Below are 6,000 nucleotides of genomic sequence, written 5' to 3' on the forward strand. Positions count from 1 at the left end.
AAGCGTCATCCCTGGAGGCCGGCCTTCTGATGTCATCCTGACGTGCGTGACCGCCACTACAGCCTGTGATTGGCTGCAGCGGCCACATGGATGAAACGTCATCGCTGGAGGCCGAACAGGAGGAAAGTAAGTATGAACGTATTATTATTATTTTTTTATTACATTAAAATTGTATTTTCCGCGCGCCGAGCATGTACTGTCAAGGTTGCTGAAAGAGTTAGTGCAGCCCATTAACTCTATCAGCACCCTGGACAGTACCATGCTCGGCGCACGGAAATTACAGGTTCGGTCCGAACTAGTTCGGTCCGAATCAAACTTTTCCGTGAAATTCGGCGAACTAGCCGAACCGAAGTTTTGATAAGTTCGCTCATCTCTAGTAGTAACCATATTGAATTCCTACAGATTTGAATGTAGCCGTAGGCACTCCATGGGTTGCCTTATGGTGCCTCCATATAGATTTGATGGAGCATGTCACAATTTTTTTCTGTTGGATATATACAGACTGTCCAAACTTTAAAGTGGTGGAACCCAAAGGACTTGGTAATCTCTGAAAGCATGGATAGGTTTAAAGGTAACCTGTTATGACTTTTAGCCCCCAAAACCACCACCATGCTGTAACTTTCATAGGTTTCAAAAGATACCACTGTATATAATGGTTGATGCAGCATAACCTAAAGAAGCAACTTAAAAAACAGGGCTTGCTTTATCCATATTACCTCTGAAGAGTCATCTGGGCATAGCCGCAATGCTGAAGAGTCAGGCAGTCCGGTCAATAAACATGCCGTTTCTGGCTTGTTTGATGCCCCCCAGGCTGTGGTATGTCACTACAAGCATCACATTACACATTACACTGTCAGTGTCCTCTTGGCATATGCACCGGGAAAGCTCCTAGAGCACACTTCAAACGAGTGTCCTCTTGGCCTCGGTCAAGCTGGTATACGTCTTTATATATTTTTTCAATTGCATGTAATAGTGCAGCAATCATGTGGATATTCTGGCCTGCAATATTCAAGGGGGCACTCTAGCAAGCAATATTCATGGGTCATTTGACTGACAATATAAATAGGGACTGTTATGAAAGCTGTCTGGCTGCCACTGTTATGGGAGCACTCCGGCTGGCAATATTCATGGGGCCACTTTGGCTGGCAATATTTAAGGGATCTCCAAATTACTATAGATAAGATGCCGTACATATGTATTTTGCGAGAGAGAGAGAGACTGCGAGAGAGAGAGAGCAATCCCAAAGGAATTGCAGCATTCCAAATATTTAGTGAAAATTGTAGTTTATTCACCAATGTTAAGGCAACGTTTTAGCCCTTACTATGGTATTTTTCCAGCCTCGTTTTTTATTGTGCTGTCCAGTTCCACATCTATCTACAGATAGATAGATAGATAGATAGATAGATAGATAGATAGATAGATAGATAGATAGATAGATAGATAGATAGATAGATAGATAGATAGATAGATAGATAAAGTCCAAATACAATGTCAGCCGCACAGCCTTGTAAATCGTAGGTGGGTGCCGACCTGCCCAGGTGACTACTTGAGAAAGGCTCCTGTGTTGAGCTGAAACGTCGTGTGTGTATATGGACCAATAAAGCACCTTTTTCTACCTTGCTTATACCTTGGAGTGCTGCCTGATTTTTGGATTCTAGATAGATAGATAGATAGATAGATAGATAGATAGATAGATAGATAGATAGATAGATAGATAGATAGATAGATAGATAGATAGATAGATAGATAGATAGATAGATAGATAGATAGATAGATAGATAGATAATAAACAAGAAAGTTTGGTCAGCACATTCCAGCAACATGAAAAAAATGTGTGTACAGGTGCAAGTACACCAGTGACTGCAAAACAATACACAAAAAACCTTGCCTTGTCGTGGCAGGTGGGCTCACACGATTTGATCAAAACATGTGTGCTAAGAACCTCACTATTGTAAGTAGATTTAGCAGTAATGCATATTTATTTATATATAGTGTTTTAGGTGACATTGGTGTTCGCAGAGTGCTGTCACAATTTTTTTCTGTATAGATAGATAGATAGATAGATAGATAGATAGATAGATAGATAGATAGATAGATAGATAGATAGAGAGAGAGAGATAGATAGATAGATAGATAGATAGATAGATAGATAGATAGATAGATAGATAGATAGATAGATAGATAGATAGATAGATAGATAGATAGATAGATCGAGACCTGTATATCTAAATAGTAAAATAAAAAATCAGGTTCATATGCTATGAATATACAGTTGCTAATGAATCACTTCAGCAGTACTGAATTACGTTGGCACATATAAGATATCATTTTTACATCCAACTTTGGGATAAATTGCCAGTCTTCCTCTTTGCGTGGCAAAGTCATCCAGCATTGACCATCTGAAGGGGATTTAGGAGGCATTTAATCATGGCTGGATATTTCATACCATGTAGAAGTCTATAGAAACACACTAATTTGTTTAGCCTTCCACCATTGCTGGCAACTTCTGAAACACTAGACTGAAATCTATTATATATGTAGCCATATATGTAACCAACTACTAAGACCAATTACATACATAATGAAACATACAATTTACACATTATAAACATTTTACTAAATAAGAATGGTTACTTCAAACAAATGACGAAATGAGCTCAATATCTGGGTCTGTTAAATGGCATAGTAAATAAAATAGATTTTTTTGCTTGTAAAGATCATAAAATGTACAGCACATTGAAACAGGGATATGGGATGAAAACATAATAGGGCTCAAATAGCAATTATCCTACCACAAAAAAAAAAGGTTATACGTTAGAAAACATAAGAGAACTTTTGTCCCCTTTCCCTAGTTGGCTACCATAGTGCCTGCAGAAATGTAAGCTGGGGGCCTAGATAATATAAGGCCCTCACAGGTGTTGAAGTAAAGATGGTAGAAGCAGGCGGATAGTGGCCTCCACAACTTTTGTTTCGACTGGGGCCGATGGTACACAAAGCCAAGCTAGTACTTCAAGACTTCTCAATATGAGAGGCAACAGTCTTAGACATGACTCAGGCAAGTGAATTATGGCTGGCTTGCTTGTCTGTTGAGGACAGGGCCAAAGAGGCCCCCTCCCCCAATACAGGGGTTGGTCTGGCAATACAGGTCTATTAGGCCGCAAATGGCTGACTGTTTGCTTACTGCTTGTTGACTGTCCACGTGCAAAGCACCTGGCAGTACCCACCACTGCTCACATGATTACGCACAAAAATATAGGGAAGCTCCTCCGCAACACGCAAAATAACAACGTAAAGCTCCACCGCATCTCGCTCCAGGGCCTAGTTTTGGCCCTACAACAGTGCCGTTGCTTCCACAAGAGTTTGTCACAGATCTCCAATTCGCCACACACTGCAGCAGCTCTCCAACTCTTGTCACAAGCACAGCCCAGGTTCACTCCACTTCTTCCACCTGGACACTGAACACTCACTGGCAGGAACTCCGCCATTTTATCAAAGCACAGCAAAACCGTCAAAATGGCGCCCAGGCCATATATCCTGGCACCTACAATCCATCACCACTGTTTCTGCAACAAACATGCAATAATGCTATGGTGTAACACAATATACAGTGGACAGACTGACCACTCCTTCACCTGGAACACCACCTAGGTGGAATAAAGACCCCTGCATATGACCATAGGGAGCACAACACTACGGCCTAATGCCCACTTCAGTGCTTTTCTTCAGGGTGCTAGCCGTTTTTCTGACGGCTAGCACCCTGACCCATTCATTTCGTTGGGGCCATGCACACTTCAGTTTTCTTGACGGTCCGTTGCTCTGTTCCGATCCAAAGTAGAGCAAGTCCTACTTTGGTCCGAGATTCCGTGACCGTGGGGCCCATGCAAGTCAATGGGGCCATCAAAAAAACTGAAGGCACACGGAAGGCATCCGTGTGCCGTCCGTGTGTGATGGAGCCGTTGCCTGGCAACGGCCGGGCGGGCAGAAACACATTACAGAAATATTACACTAATCGGCAGCCACTTTTCTCTATCAATCACTGATAGAGAAAAGAGGCTGCTGATTAAAAATAAAATAAAAAGCAGTTCATACGTACCCGGCGTTGTCTTGGTGACGAGTCTGTCTTCTTCCTCCAGTCCGACCTTCTTTCTGATGCGGCAGCCTGTGATTGGCTGCAGAGGCCGCTGCAGCCTGTGATTGGCTGCAGAGGCGGTCACGTGGGATGAAGCGTCATCCCTGGAGGCTGGCCTTCTGACGTCATCCTGACGTGCGTGACCACCACTACAGCCTGTGATTGGCTGCAGCGGCGACATGGATGAAACGTCATCGCTGGAGGCCGGACAGGAGGAATGTAAGTATGAACTTATTTTTATTTTTTTTTTTTATTTCATTAAAATTTTATTTTCCGATCGCCGAGCATGGTACTGTCCTGGGTGCTGAAAGAGTTACCGCCGATCAGTGCAGCCCATTAACTCTTTCCGCACCATGGACAGTACCATGAGCGGTGCTCGGGAGTGCACACGGCCGCTAAAACGGGCACACGGATCCGTCAAAAACGGCCGTGAAAACGGTGTTGGAAGTGTGCACGAGGCCTAAATGTTACAGCACAGTGCACAAAAAAAAAAACACCATAATATGGCAAACATGCAATAGCCATTACGTGCCAAAAATTGAATAAAGTCCTCTTTGAAGGGGTCACAAATCAGGTTGGTTTCGTCTTCCTTTCATACCAGTTGTGTAAACTTAAGCAATACTCCACCTCTCTGTAATATGTGGGGAAGAACCTTAACCCTTAAAGTGAACCTGTCACTAGATTTTAGAGCACTAAACCACCAGCATGTCGTTATACTGCTGGGAAATAGTGTCCTACACATGGCCCTCTCAAAACTGTTTGTGTTAGTATTTTGTCCAAAAGGAAGTTATAATACAATGTGCGCTGTATGTAAATTAGCAGATAAGTCTTGAAATGAGATCAGGTGTACCAGACTCGACTTCATTTAAGCAGTAAGCATGTGCTGGAGGCCATTGGACTCATTTCAAGACTCTTCTCTGGTAATTTACATACAGAGCACACTGTATTATAACTTCTTTTCAGACAAAATGCTAAAACGGACAGTTTTGAAAGTTGCATATTTAGGATGCTAAACCTCAGCAATATAACTAAATGCTGGTAGTTTAGTGCTCTAAAATCTAGTGACAGGTTCACTTTATATACCAAGTCCAGCAGCACCGGCAGCGTGTGGGTGCAGGCTCTGAGGGACAGACCAAGTCCCAAATGCACAGAAGTCAAAAAATGAGCAGCAACTCCAATAGTAAGGGTGAAAAAAGTGGATACTTTTATTGCCCGTGCAACGTTTCATCTCCGTTCACTGGAGCCTTTCTCAAGCAAATGATACAGTGTAGGAACACACAATATAACAGGAAGCTAATCAAGCAGTGTTACAACATAATCAGTGAAACAGTGAATCAGTCATACAGAGAAATCAATATATGACATCGCATATAACATTGGTGTGTGGTAGAGAAACACAACAGTATATAAAATGACTGTATTAATAAATACTGACAAGTGTATGTACAAAAACACATAAATAGGATATGTGCAAACAGGTGTAGCGTGAGTTAAAATTATTACATCACCTCTCATTATCTCACAAGTGTTGATCGCCGAAAACGGCGTCCGGTCAGCGCAACTGCCCATGTCCGGAAGTAAGTCTAGTTGGGAGTAACAGGATATAGACGGCGCATGCGCCGTAAAGAAAATGAAGCCGCGGCGGCCATGATGATGAGGGGAATATATTATACACGCCAGGAAGCGTATTGCAGGACGAAATATAAATACAATCGTAGTACACCTCTCGGTCATCCTGATAATAAGGTGGAGGAAGTATAGATAGAAATAAGGGCGCTAAGGAAAAACGAAAATGCGGTGTTACTATCAGTGTGTGAAGAGTGGGAGAAGAGGGTTGCATTGACAATCCAACACAATGGGCAGCACTTTGA

The sequence above is a fragment of the Rhinoderma darwinii genome, chromosome 1 (genome assembly GCF_050947455.1).
Source record: "Rhinoderma darwinii isolate aRhiDar2 chromosome 1, aRhiDar2.hap1, whole genome shotgun sequence".
NCBI lineage: Eukaryota > Metazoa > Chordata > Amphibia > Anura > Rhinodermatidae > Rhinoderma > Rhinoderma darwinii.